The sequence below is a fragment of the Saimiri boliviensis genome, chromosome 16 (genome assembly GCF_048565385.1).
Source record: "Saimiri boliviensis isolate mSaiBol1 chromosome 16, mSaiBol1.pri, whole genome shotgun sequence".
In the NCBI taxonomy this organism is placed as follows: Eukaryota; Metazoa; Chordata; class Mammalia; order Primates; family Cebidae; genus Saimiri; species Saimiri boliviensis.
In genome coordinates, this window is record NC_133464.1 from 74,539,129 (window position 1) to 74,552,862 (window position 13,734).

Here is a 13,734-nt window from a genome sequence, read left to right on the forward strand (position 1 = left end):
TTTGTAACCTGTGAGGTCTTGAATACCTGTAAGCTGTTTTTAGTCAACTTCCTTTTAAATAAATATATCAGGAATTTTAAATAAATATATTTAAAGTCAACTTCCTTTTAAATAAATATATCACACACACACACCCCCATACACCCAAATCAATGTAGTCACCACACATGTTGCATTAGGTTCATCCCTAATTACCTGTATTGTTCTCCCTGTGGTCATTTTCTTCCATTGCCTCTGCTGCAGGCACAAATGCACTGAAAGAACACGAGTATCTTCTTAACACACACACACATGGACTCTCCCCAGCCAGAGTTTCCCATGTAGGTTTAACTACAAAGAAACTCAGAGAAGGAGGAGAATCTGAGCGGTAATACCCTGTGGCTAGTCTAGGTTTCTGATTAGCCATTGCCTTATGCTGATTATTTTCATCCTCATTTCTGGAGGCCTTGAGCTTATTCATGAGAATTTTCTCTAGCTATTCATTTTCTAAATGCAGTCATTTTTCTGGTATGATATTGCCTGTCAATCAAAAACAAGATAATGTTCACTATTATCAATACATTTTTAATTTCTTTTTTTCCATTCATCTTTTCCCATGGACTTTTTAAAAAGCCTTTCCTGTTAATAATGCTTTATATTTGGATAATACTTAACACACTCTCTCAGGTACAGCATATTGGTTAATTTGAACCTCAAAATAACAACCTACTTAATGTGGCACGGAAACCAGGAATGGCTATTAGCTACTTTGTTCTGTGAATGAAGAATCTCTGTTTTACTTCTTTGCTAGGTACTACTAGCAGAAAAGAGTTTGAGATCCTCTTTGCTGACCTCAAAATAATGTTTTTAACTGGACGTAACACTGTGCAGGATACTTTAACTCGCCTTCTTTCTTTTTCCTCATTTACAACAAACGGAGTAGATTTGATCATCTTCAAAGTCCGTTTATCTTTAAATTGGGGTTCTGTGTCATAAAATATTTATTGTGACCCCATGTGGAGTGCTGCTAATTCTAGAGCTATGAAGAGTCGTAAGGCACCCTCACTGTCTTCTAATAGTTACGATACAGTTGGAGGTAGCAGATGCCAAGGAGAAGATAAATGAAGATCCAAGTTTAATTTTCTAGGTCCTATATGACTGACATGCAAAAATAAGTGCTATAAGGGAGGAGGGAAGGTCGTTATTTCTCCAAATTATTGGCAAATGGATTGACAGCTGGATCTTGAAGTTTCAAAGTAAGGGAGAAGGCTTCCCCTTAACACTGGCTATAGACTGATGTAAAGAGGATTAATAATAAAAATTGTGTCTATGGATAAAAGGAGAATGTTTACATTTAAAAAGTCAGTATAAAGGAAAATACATTTGTGGGGTGGGGAGCAATGTTCATCAGTTTAAAAGCTAGTATAAAACTTATCATGGAAATTTTATAATAAAGGACCTCAAGCAATTTTTTCACTTGTTTCAATATTCTGCATTTCTTGAGCATTGGATGAAAATAAAAATTAAAGCAAGACTCTAAGCAGAAAAAGATATGCAAGGATAATGGACAATTTGTGGAAATAGCTTTTAGGGCTGAAATTTCTGTGTGTATTTTTCCTGAGTTTAATGCTTTTAAAGATGGCGCCCTGTGAGTTACCATGACAACCTACAGGTATCCTCTTTAGAAGGCAAAGGCTACAGATCTCAACTCAAAGTATTTTGTTCATACACTTTTGGAAAAAGCCTGTTGATGTACTGTAGAGGGAGTGCACAAAACATGAAGTGGTCGATGCTATTATGGCCCATTTCTTTGAAATAGTATTAGTCTGGTTGAAGTTGCTTTTACAGTTTTGAAGGACCTCTTCTTTCCATCTCATCATTGCCTTTAAAGTTTGAAGCATACTTTCTTTTCAGCTCCTTATTGAATGTCTCTTGAGGCAAGGCAAAACTAAAGGCTAAAGCTCATTTCCTGTGTTCATGATTCTTTTAAAAAGGAAAAAAGATTGAAGTGTTTTTGGTCATACTGTAATTTTGAAGTTGTCCTTTGTCCTTGAGCTGTGTTTTCTCAGGATACTATTTTTCGAAATAAATCCAGACAAAGAATTGACAACTAACTTGCAGTTATGAAGAAAAAAACCGGAAGATACAGATGACATAAACGATTCTCAGAACATAGTTGTTTTCTGTCAAGGTTGTAATGAAGGTGGGTACCTGGGGCGACAATGCTTTTGGCAGCTGCTACACAATCACTCACATAGCCATTCAAGTTTGGCGAATTCCTCAGACAGAGTGGAAAACTGAGATTCTTTGTTGAGTCACTGAAAATAAGTATCTTCAACTGGTTCAGGCAAATGAAACCTTTAAAAAGACCCTATTTCTAAATGCACTCGTGATAGTAATTGCTTAGCGTGATTTATCATGTAAACAATCTAAAACTCAGTTTGAGGAGTTGGGTATGTGACATCAAGTAGAATGACATGAATTTGATTTTTTTCAAAGTTTTGTTCTATACCCCAACTGAGGCTAGTGAGACAGTTCTTAGAATTTATGAGGACGGATTTGAATTCTGGATTTCACACTGGTGGCTGAACCTAGACAGATCAGCAGCAGCACTGTGCAGTCGTGCTCACAGTTGTAGATGGATCTCGATGCGTTACTTGCCTCAGTGGTGTGGCGTTTTGTAGTTTACAGCAGTGATAATCGGATGCCCCTAGGATGTCAAGTTATTTGGTGAGTTTGAAATAATCTGTTTTTGTTTTCAGTTAGGTTTCTGGTCTTCCAGTTGTGGTTGTTTTGCAATAAAAACTGAACTATATAAACATTGAGTATTCAACACGTTTTATTTGTAAGAATCATCTTAAGTGTGTATTGCATAATAGTGCTACAAGAACTTAATGAGAGTAGGTGCATAACCATATTATGGCATAATTAATGAAGAGAAAAGGCTTTGCTAGGTTGTTTAACTAGTGTGTCTGTTGAAGTAATTGAGCCAACTTTAATGGGCTTTGGTGTTATCTTAGCATAGAGCGATGTCCGTAAATGTCAATGGTAATGATGTTTTCTACTTATGAGAATTCACGTAACAAGTGGTTTTTCAAGAATAAATTACCTGCGTGGGGCAGACTAAGCTTGTACTCATCAAAATCACTCACCCAGATAAGTGAAGGAAGGCTTAAACATTCACATTCCATTTCAAAAGTTCTTACTACTGAAAAATGTACAGACATTGAATAAGTCGGGAGAATATATTTGAAATAATTTCCAAAATGCAACCTGGTCAAAGTTACAAGACCAAATTGTCACAGAGCTGGGTAGTATTAGGCAAAATAAAACAAGCAGCCTGGAGTCATTCTCCCTCTCTTTTTCTCTCTCTCTGTTTCTCTAATGACATTTCATAACAATAATTTGATATAATAGAATCATTTTGAATAAGTAACCTGACCTATCAGTTGAAGAAAAAGAAATGGAATGACGTATTGACAAAAGCAGTTTTTAATTCAGTCAAAGTTTTACTTTGAATTCTAACAGGAAACATGATTTTTACCTTGTCTCTCTTTCTAAGTGTTCATGAGACGTATCACTTGCAATCCTGAAGTGTGTGAGCCATTTCCATTTGCCACTGGAAAACTGAGCAGTTCTATCTATGTGAGGATGTTGACAGATGAACAAATGTCACTGGTGAGAAAGAAGAATGGATTAGGGGTTAATAGGAAAGTAGGAGCACTGGTTTTGAAAGGAGTTAAGTTAAATCTCTTTCTTTCATTTTACTGTTTGGAATGCAGGGATGCCCTGCTAACTTACTGCAGTCTCAAACACCTGGGTTCAAGGGATCCTCCCACCTTAGCCTCTGAGCCTCAGCCTCAGCTGGGACTCCTGGTGCACCTCCATGACTGGCTAATTGTTTTTATTTATTTATTTATTTATTTATTTATTTATTTATTTCATTTTTTGTAGAGGTGGAGTATATCTTTCTACGTTGCCCAGGCTGGTCTGAAACTCCTGGCCTCAACCCATTCATCTACCTGCCTTACAAAGTGCAGGGAACACAGGTGTGAGCCACCACTCCCAGCCAAAATTGATTTCTTAATTAAAGAAATAGTGTGTATTTGTATGGAGCATGTGTGTTTACAGCTCTCCTTGAAAATAGCTTGGATTTCCTGACCAACACGGAGAAACCCCCATCTCTACTAAAAATACAGAATTAGCGGGGTGTGGTGGTGCATGTCTGTAATCCCAGCTACTCGGGAGGCTGAGGCAGGAGAATCGTTTGAACCCAGGAGGTGGAGGAGGTTGCGGTCAGCCAAGATCGCACCACTGCACTCCAGCCTGGCAACAAAAGCGAGACTGACAAAAAAAAAAAAAAAAAAAAAAAAAAAGAAAGAAAGAAAAGAAAATAGCTTGGATTTTTATTTGGAAATCTGCCTCTCTCTAATGTTTGTTTGGAAATCTGGTGAAGGTGCATGGGGGAAGAACAGAAGGTTTGATGGAAGTCGACGAATGCTTAGCATTTCTCGCCATGCACTTGGTTCATTTTGAGCCCATGATTCAAGGCAGACCCCTCAGAATGTATCTCAGGAAGTTTGCTGTGCATGTGGCCTCGATTCTGGAAATATATAGCCCCTAGAACTGCGACTTCCAGTGGAGAGCTTTTGCGGGGAGTCAACACAGGAAGTGGAACTTAGGAGAAGAGAAACAGAATTCTGATAAACTCTACTGAGCCTCTGTTTTTAGCCCCTCTTGAGGCAATGCTTATCCCAGAAATTGGGATATAAAAACCAATATAGTTTCTTTGTTTTAAAGTTAGTTGAGCTGAGCAGCAACCAAATAAATATTAATAGCTAACACTCACTACCACAAAATTGGAAAACAGAGAAAGGTGAAAAAATGACTTACGATAACCTTTGATTTAATTTTGATGTATTTATTTCTGATTCTTTTTTGTTTATCTCTACGGAAACAGGGAACTATGATTAAAATTCTAATGTATTTTTCCATTATTTTTCTTATCTTTGCAAATACATAATAATTTTAATTTGTATTAACCTAGGATTGTTTTTACATATATAGGCATATGTCCTTCTTTTTACAAAATAAGAATCAGATTATACTAATTTTATATCCTTGCTATTCACATCAAATTTCTTTCCAAAAAGTTTGTAATAATTCTGCATTCCCAAACACCTTGTCAAAACCAGACATTATCATTTCTTGCCATATCTACTAATCTAAAAGGCAAAAATGCACAAAATGCTATCATATTATTATATTAGAATGTATTTATTTTACGACTGAGAAGCTGAATGTTTGCTTATATGCTTATTGACCATTTACATTTCTCCTGCTAATCGTTATTCACATAGCTTTTCCATTTTCTTATTGCCATTTTACTGCTTTTTAAAAAAATTGACTTTAGGCTTTTCTTTTTCAAAGTCAGTGATTGTAATAAGTAGAGCTGCCCTGGTGGTTATTTTAGTACTTACCGGGACATCACAAACAGGGTCTTGGGACTGCCACCTGTCCTAATTCCCAACTAACCATGTAATAGATTTTTCTTTCTTAAAAGTAGCAGCTAGGCCAGGAGCGGTGGCTCATACCTGTAATCCCAGCACTTTGGGAGGCCGAGACGGGCGGATCACTTGAGGTCAGGAGTTTGAGACCAGCCTGGCCAACATGGTGAAACACCATCTCTACTAAAAATACAAAAATTAGCTGGGCATGCTGGCCTGTGCCTGTCATCCTAGCTACTTGGGAGCTTGAGGCAGGAGGATTGCTTGAACCCAGAAGGTGGAAGTTGCAGTGAGCCTACATCACACCAGCCATTGCACTCTAGCCTGGGCGAAGAGGCGAGACTCCGTAAAAAAAGAAAAAAAAAAAAAAAAAAGTAGCAGCTGAATTGGCTCCTGAAAACAAAAAACCCAAATCAACTTTTGTTAAAACCGAGGATAAAGCAGAGAGAAGCTTGTCACCAAAGACTAAAACATACAACTTCAGCATTCCCTGTAATTGTTGATTTAACCGCACAGAAAAAAAAAAAAAAAAACAAAAAACTTGTCTATTGTTCATTATGTGACATTGTATCTCACAGATGTGATTTTATTTAAGGCACTTAGTGTAAAATCCTGCTAGAGGGTTTGACACAACTCTTTCTTCCCATAAACTGTCATCTACCAGCCTGCAACTTTATTTACTAGAAAGAATACATTCTGGTTTCTGAAAGCAGTATTTATTTTTTACAGAATCACAGCATAACACCTTGTCAATTCTTACTCAAAATGTTGTTTCCTTATACTTGGATGCCAGATCATTTCCAGGGATAAGAGTTAGGGAAACAACTTTTAAGTTCAAGTCTACAAAAGCTCTGCCTTCAAAACTTGCCTTTTATTGACGAGTAAGTAAAGTTGGCAGTGTATTTTACTGCTGTGTAGTAAAGATAGATCAATATAAAAAAAAAAAAGAAGAAAGAGAAAGCTTGCTCAGTTAAAATCTTTATGATAAACCAAAATTATTAGTTCTACTTTTCTTCTGATGAAATTTTAATTGCCAACAAAGACTTGGTGATTTCATAATGATGATAAAATATTGCCTAATAAAAGCTTTCTCCTTTGTGACTTTCTTGACTCCACCTAATAAGTAGCAATCAAAAGGATTTTAAAAGTGACATAGAGTCATTTTAATATATATTTAGTGCTGTTCTCCCGTATCTAGATGCATTAATGGGGTTGTAACACTGTTTTTTAGTGTTAATTAGTACAAAACCTGAGCCATCCGCATTACGTTTTTCTCACTATTTTATGTTTTTGATTTCTTGGTCATATTTATTATAGTATTTGCTAAAAGTTGCCTTTTGAAAAATTAAAAGGCACTTGTTACGAAGAAGTACAAAATCTTTTCTGTCTCATAGTTTAAGTATAAATTTTGGCCCTGACTGGCTTAGTCTGAATTTGATCATTCTTTGGCATGTAGACACACACACACACACACACACACACACAGAGAGAGAGAGAGAGATCAAATATGTAATATGTACATTATATATGAAAATATATATGTGCCATTTAAAGCTTTTCGAGAAATAGGTAAGTAAGCCAACAATTACAATAATGTCTGAGAAATGTTTATGAATTCATTGAAGAAGGAGGCATTGAGCTACATGAAGTCAAAGGAAAGGGACCCAAATGCCCATTTTCCCATCTTCTAATTGTGTCCTCAGGCCTGTGGGTTTTCTTCTGCTTTCTCCACTTCTTCATCTAGAACCACATTAGGGCCTGATTTTCCTTGAACAATCAACAAAGAGGTAATAATAGGTTCGGAGGGCTATGAGATGGTGATACAGGCAGGGGTATCCAGAAACAGCAGAGCTGTGGCCAGATGAGTACATGAATTCATGACCAGGTAAAGAGAAAGAAGGGAGGGGAAACAGTTGGGAAATCTACTAGGAATGAATGAAAGGGAGGAAAACCTTAGAATACCAGGGGTAGAAGAAGGGGAAGACTGGAGAGCTCTGACTCAGCGCCACACAGAAGGGGTCAAAGTTTGTGCAGAGACAGCACCCCTGCCTGCTGCCTGCAGACCAGCACTGGCACCACAGAGCCTTCAACTTTCCCTTCCTCCATTTCCCACATTCCCAAGCTTGTGACTCCTGCCCCTCCACACATCCTACCCGCACCCTCTCCTCACCATCCTGACTATCAGTGAGACTCCAGCTTCCTCATGTCCATCTGGGGAACTTCGGAACCACAATCCTTTCTGCACTTCTCTTTCTGAAACACAAATCAGATTACATTGTCCCTTATTTAAAATCACTGTGGATGGGCAAAAGACTTGAATAGATATTTCTCCAAATAAGGTGCACAAATGGCAAATAAACACATGAAAAGATGCTCATCACTTACCATTAGGGAAATGCAAGTTAAAACTATAATGAGATATCACCTTATATCCATAAGGATGGCTATTATCAAAAAAAAAAAAAAAACAGAAAATAACAAGTATTGACAAGGATATGGAGAAATTGGAACCTTTGTGCATTGGTGTTGGGAACGTGAAATGAGCAGCTGCTGTGGAAAACAGGATGGTGGTTCCGCAAAAAAAATTAACACAATTACCATGTAATTCAGCAATTTTACTTCTGGGTATACATCCAAAAGAACTGAAAGCAGGGACTCAAATTGGTATTTGTACAGCCATGTTCATAGAGGCATCACTCACAGTAGTTAACAGCTGGAAGCAACCCAAGCATCCATTGACAAATGAGTGGAGGAAGAAATCGTAGTGTATACTTGCAACAGAATATTATTCAGCCTTCACGCCTGTAATCCCAGCACTTTGGGAGGCCAAGGTGGATTGATCACTTGAGATCAGGAGTTTGAGACCAGTCTGGTCAACATGGTAAAACCCTGCCTCTACCAAAAATACAAAAATAAATTAGCAGGATGTGGTGGTGCATGCTTGTAATCCCAGCTACTCTGGAGGCTGAGGCAGGGATAATTGCTTGAACGCGGGAGGTGGAAGTTACAGTGAGCCAAAAAAGTGCCACTGTACTCCAGCCTGGGTGACACAGTAAGACTCTGTCTCAAAAAAAAAAAAAAAAAAAAAATATATATATATATATATATATATATACACACACACACACATGCGTGCACACACACACACACACATATATATACATATATATATATATATACACATACATACATATATATCTCATTCAGCCTTAAAAAGGAAGGAAATCCAGACACATGCAGCAATAAGGATAAAGCTTGAGGGCATTATGCTAAGTAAAATAAGCCAATCACAAAAGGGCAAATACTTTATCATTTCAGTTACGTGAGGTACCTAGAGTGGTCACATTTATAAAGACAGAGAGTAGAATGTTGCTTGTCAGGAGCTGAGAAGCAGGAGAATGGGGAGTTATTTTTTTAATGCACAGAGTTTCACTGGGGAAGGTGAAAAAGTTCTGGAGCTGGATAGTGATGTTGGTTGCACAATTATGTGAATGTCCTTAATACCACTGAACTGTATGTTTAAAAATGGTAAAAATGGTACATTTTACATTATATATCTTGTAGAATAAAAAAATCACTTTGCATCTTACCATTAATATTAGGATGAAACCTCAGTTTCTCAACATGACAACACCTGTCTCTCATGATGTCATTCCCAGTGCATCTCGTCAGCTTGTCATTTGTGCCTTGGCCCAGATTCCCAATGCCTGGCTCTTCATTGTTTTGTAAGACTCAGTTCAGCCTTCATCACCTTCCCTGAGAAACCATCCTTGACTCCCCACCACCTCCCTTCCCACCTCCGATACTAGTTTCTACGTTCTTCTTGTCTGGGTGTGCCTCCTTCTTATCATAGCACCTTATGTACACTTCCATCTATCTCATGGAATTCAACATTGTAAAATTAATTTTTTTGGTGAACTCCTATTAGACTGCAAGCTACCTATAGGTAGAGACTGTCTTTTATCTCTGTTGCTCTACTGTTTAGGACATGGCCTTATACATTGTAGATACTTAATATATGTTTGATAGCTGAACAAAGGAATGGAAGTAATTGAGGAAGGGAGGAACATTCCTTTTCTCATCTATGAATTCCCAGCTCATTTCATCTATAAATTCTCAGCTCATTTCATCTACAAATTGTAATAATAATAGCAACTACCTCTTAGGGCTTTTTGAGAATGATGTGACATAATAATATTTGTAAAATAAACAACACCTGACATATAATAGTTGCCCAATAAATGTTAGATATTATCCATTATTATTATTATTTTTTTTTTGAGACAGAGTCTCGCTCTGTTGCCCAGGCTGGAGTGCAATGGCACGATCTTGGCTCACTGCAACCTCCGCCTCCTGGGTTCAAGCTATTCTCCTGCCTCAGCCTCCTGAGTAGCTGGAATTACAGGCACATGCCATCGTGACCAGCTAATTTTTGCATTTTTGTAGAGACGGGGTTTCACCGTGTTGGCAAGGCTAGTCTTGAACTCCTGACCTCAGCTGATTGACTCACCTTGCCCTCCCAAAGTGCTGGGATTACGGGCATGAACCACTGCACCCAACTGGATGTCATTCACTTTTATTATTAAATGACCCATGAAACTTTTTAAATGAAGTCTTTTTTTTTTTTTTTTTTGAGATGGAGTTTCGCTCTTGTTACCCAGGCTGGAGTGCAATGGCGCGATCTCGGCTCACCGCAACCTCCGCCTCCTGGGTTCAGGCAATTCTCCTGCCTCAGCCTCCTGAGTAGCTGGGATTACAGGCACGCACCACCATGCCCAGCTAATTTTTTGTATTTTTAGTAGACACGGGGTTTCACCATATTGACCAGGATGGTCTCGATCTCTTGACCTCGTGATCCACCCGCCTCGGCCTCCCAAAGTGCTGGGATTACAGGCGTGAGCCACCGCGCCCGGCAAAATGAAGTCTTTATGTGTTCTTCATAATAAGGATTGAGTAAGGAAAAGATGGCGTAAATGGCAAGGAACTGCCAAAGACAGACATCAGTCCTTCCGGATTCCCAGGATGCCCTGCAGTCTGTCCTCAAAGTTGGTGAGAGACACGCCTCCTTGACATGAATAGATGGGTGGTGGGATGGAGAGGAAGCTTTCTGTTCTAAACCAGCCTCTCACAATGAGACTATGGATCTAACCACTCCCCAACATATCAGCCTCAATAACTCCCAACCTCCCCTGGAAATGGCTCCTCCCTTGGGTAAGGGGGACCTCCCTTAGGATGATCTTGGAGGCAAATCACCCTTTTTGTCTGCTTGCAGCTGTGCCAAGAAGCCCGAGCTCCCTGCCAAACTCCACGCCCATGGCCTGACCACGTCAGAAACTGTGAGTGTTACCTTCAAGTCTTCTTTACCCCATTGGGATAGTTTCCTGGGTCCAATTATGAACGAAGAACACGCTTAGGAATGTGCCCTCTCTCAGGACACTCCTGAATTTGCCAAGGTGATTTTTCTCTTTTCTCCAGAATATGCAGCTATCAAAGAAATTTTTTTAAAAAAATTATACCATAATGTAATCTGGTGGCCCTTTCTTCTTGCCAAGTTAGAGCAAGGAAAGTATAAGACATCCAAAAGTTTGTTTCCTGCATAGGTGTTATCTGGCCTCTTGGGAGAAAATCTTGGAGGCAGGGATACCTTTACCTAAAAGAAGGATACATTGGAAAGAAAGAACTATTTAGATGGAAATGACCTGGCCTTCTGGGTCTTGTCAAGAAGCAGAGGTAGGATCGACAGCCTGGGGACTAAGACGATAAACATTTTGTAACAAGTCTGTGCCATTATGGATTTCTCAATGATTGTTTTTCCAAAGTGATCAGGGTAAAAGTTTGGAAACAGAAAGGGCTCCTGTACTCATCTTTGTCACTGTAAAGAGAGAGGAAGCTGCAGAGGCTTTAGCTCTTCACATAACCTGGTGTGTGTGTGTGTGTGTGTGTGTGTGTGTGTGAGAGAGAGAGAGAGAGAGTGTGTGTGTGTGTGTGTCTGTGTGTGTGTGTCTGTGTGTGTGTGTGTATTTAGTGGTGCCCTGTGTCGGTTAAAAAGTGAACAGAAAAGCAGACTGAGTTCTGCAGCCATGACAGGGGGGAAAAGGTGGATTTAAGTGGCCTTAGGTCTTAACCCCAGAAACACTTGAGGGGTTCCAGGGTGCGCAGTAATAGACAGTGAGCTCAAATGCAGTCCACAGTCCCAGAAGGCAAGAATATGTCTGTGTGCATTTAAACAACCTCTGGCCCTAAACATTTTTTCACAGTGTTTCTTGTAAGCTGGGATTGGAAGGAAATGTAATTATCCTTCCCCCATAATTTTTCATGCATACTTTTTATAAGAGCAAAAGCCACAGTTCACCCTCTTTCCCCTAATAGGACACCCTTGGATGCTGTGAGGTTATGATGTCCCTTTAGCAGGCAATCAAAAGTTGTTGGGAGCAGCAGGGGGCAACTCTCTCTCTCTCTCTCTCTCTCTCTGTCTCTGTGCAGGGTATGTGGAAGACGGAGTTGAAAAGAAAATGAAACAGAAAGAGCAATAGTGTAGAAATTTAAACTTGGACATGTCCAAAAGCCATTCAAGAGGAGGATATTCAGCCCAGAGCAAGGACCACAGGGCTGGCACCCATCCTACCCACTCACCTATTTCATTCTGACAGCTGTCATCTCCATTCAACCTGACACAATGGAGGGCATTATGCTTTATTTTATTATCCAGGCCATTGTTCCCTTCTCTTGCTAAGGACATTGACCATAGTTACATCTGGTGCTCTGTCTATTCTGATGTAGATTCTAACTTCGTGAATAGAGGAATTGGGTCAGGTTGAAATTTTGTAAGTCCTACAACCAAAATTTTAACACAGTCGTGTGTATGTGTGTGTGTATTAAAGGTATAAAGGTAGGTCAGTGAAAATTAAAACAATAGGAATTGCCCAATTTCTGATATTCTTACATTATTTGAATGAGTAAATCAGAATGATAAATTTTATAATTGTATTTTTTATTATTGTAATTCTGTATCATCAATATTTATATAAAAATTTTAGGTTCATACTGTACTCATTTCAATATTGCCAATATAGTCAGCCTTTTATAGATCATTCAGAGAGTAGTAACTGCGGGACCCAAAGCTGAGGAATTTTTACTGTTGTTACTCATGTGATTAAAAAAGCTTTTCCTTCCTGTTCTCCCAGATATTAATGTTATTTTTAACCTACTTGTAATAGTACAAATAGACAATTTAATCTCTTAAAAAGCATGAGTTTTGATATATTTATCATTATATATTTGTCTTGAAATGGAAGACATTCTTATTCTTATATGCAAGATTTCATTGAGATTAATCCCTGTCATTCGATGTCTATGAAAGCAGAATGAAGAGGATAGATCAAGGATTTCTTACTCTTTATCTTCCTTTTCTGACAAATAAAATAGTTTTGCATCCTGGAAGGTCCAAACAATTAACCAGACAAATAGAAAGAATTAAATGTGTACTTAAACGTGACTCTAAACCATCTGAGGTGGAGAAAAGGGATCATACTTTGTGATGTCAGATTAGATTCTGGATTTCTAACACTTGTATCTGTAACTTAAATGATGGAAAAGATATTCAAAAGTATTAAAGACTATTCAGATTTTTCTACCACTTTGATTTTAGAAAGTCTTTCCTAAGCACAATGAGACTTAGACTCAAAAGACATTTAATGACATAATGTCTTTAGTTTTAAATAGTTGATAGAAACCACCATGAATTCAAAGGACATACAATAGCCCGGGGAATGCATTTGAAACAGACATAGATATGGCAGATAAAAGTATATCCAATCTATTTCCTACCCAGCAGCAGAGAGATCTTTGGAAATGAAAGCATGTCACTCTTTGAATGGAAACGTCACCTGCTCATAATTTCGCTCAGCTAAGAGCCACATCGTTCCTGTGACACAGCCCAGCAGAACCTGGGGGGCAGCTACTTCCTGACTCATCTCCCTCCCTGCCTGGGTCCACTGGCCTCCTGGCCAAGCCCGCTGCCACCTCAGGGCTCCCTGCCCTCGATGACTCCCCTCTTGGGATGATCTTCCCACAGATACTTGGCTTGACCCAAACATCTTCTCAGTGAGACCTCCTCTGAGAAACCTACACAGAATAGCAGCTCTTTCCCACCTGGGCTCTCCCTTTTCCCTGCTTTATTTTCTCTGTATCACTTTGACATATTCCTCTTGTTCTTGTTGATTTGATTTTAGAGTGTCTCCGTCAGTTG

At 38.9% G+C, this 13,734-nt stretch overlaps 1 long non-coding RNA gene across 5 annotated transcripts in view; it reads left to right on the plus strand.

Annotated features, from left to right (window-relative positions):
- Positions 1-13,734, plus strand: part of LOC141581664 (uncharacterized) — a 473,937-nt gene that overhangs the window by 424,650 nt on the left and 35,553 nt on the right. For 4 of the 5 annotated variants that reach the window (XR_012514428.1, XR_012514430.1, XR_012514431.1 and 1 more), the window contains 2 exons: positions 10,759-10,822; positions 11,970-13,122. This is a non-coding gene — a long non-coding RNA (uncharacterized LOC141581664). Of the gene's footprint in view, positions 1-10,758; positions 10,823-11,969; positions 13,123-13,734 lie in introns of those variants that run through there. The other variant, XR_012514432.1, reaches the window with a different exon arrangement.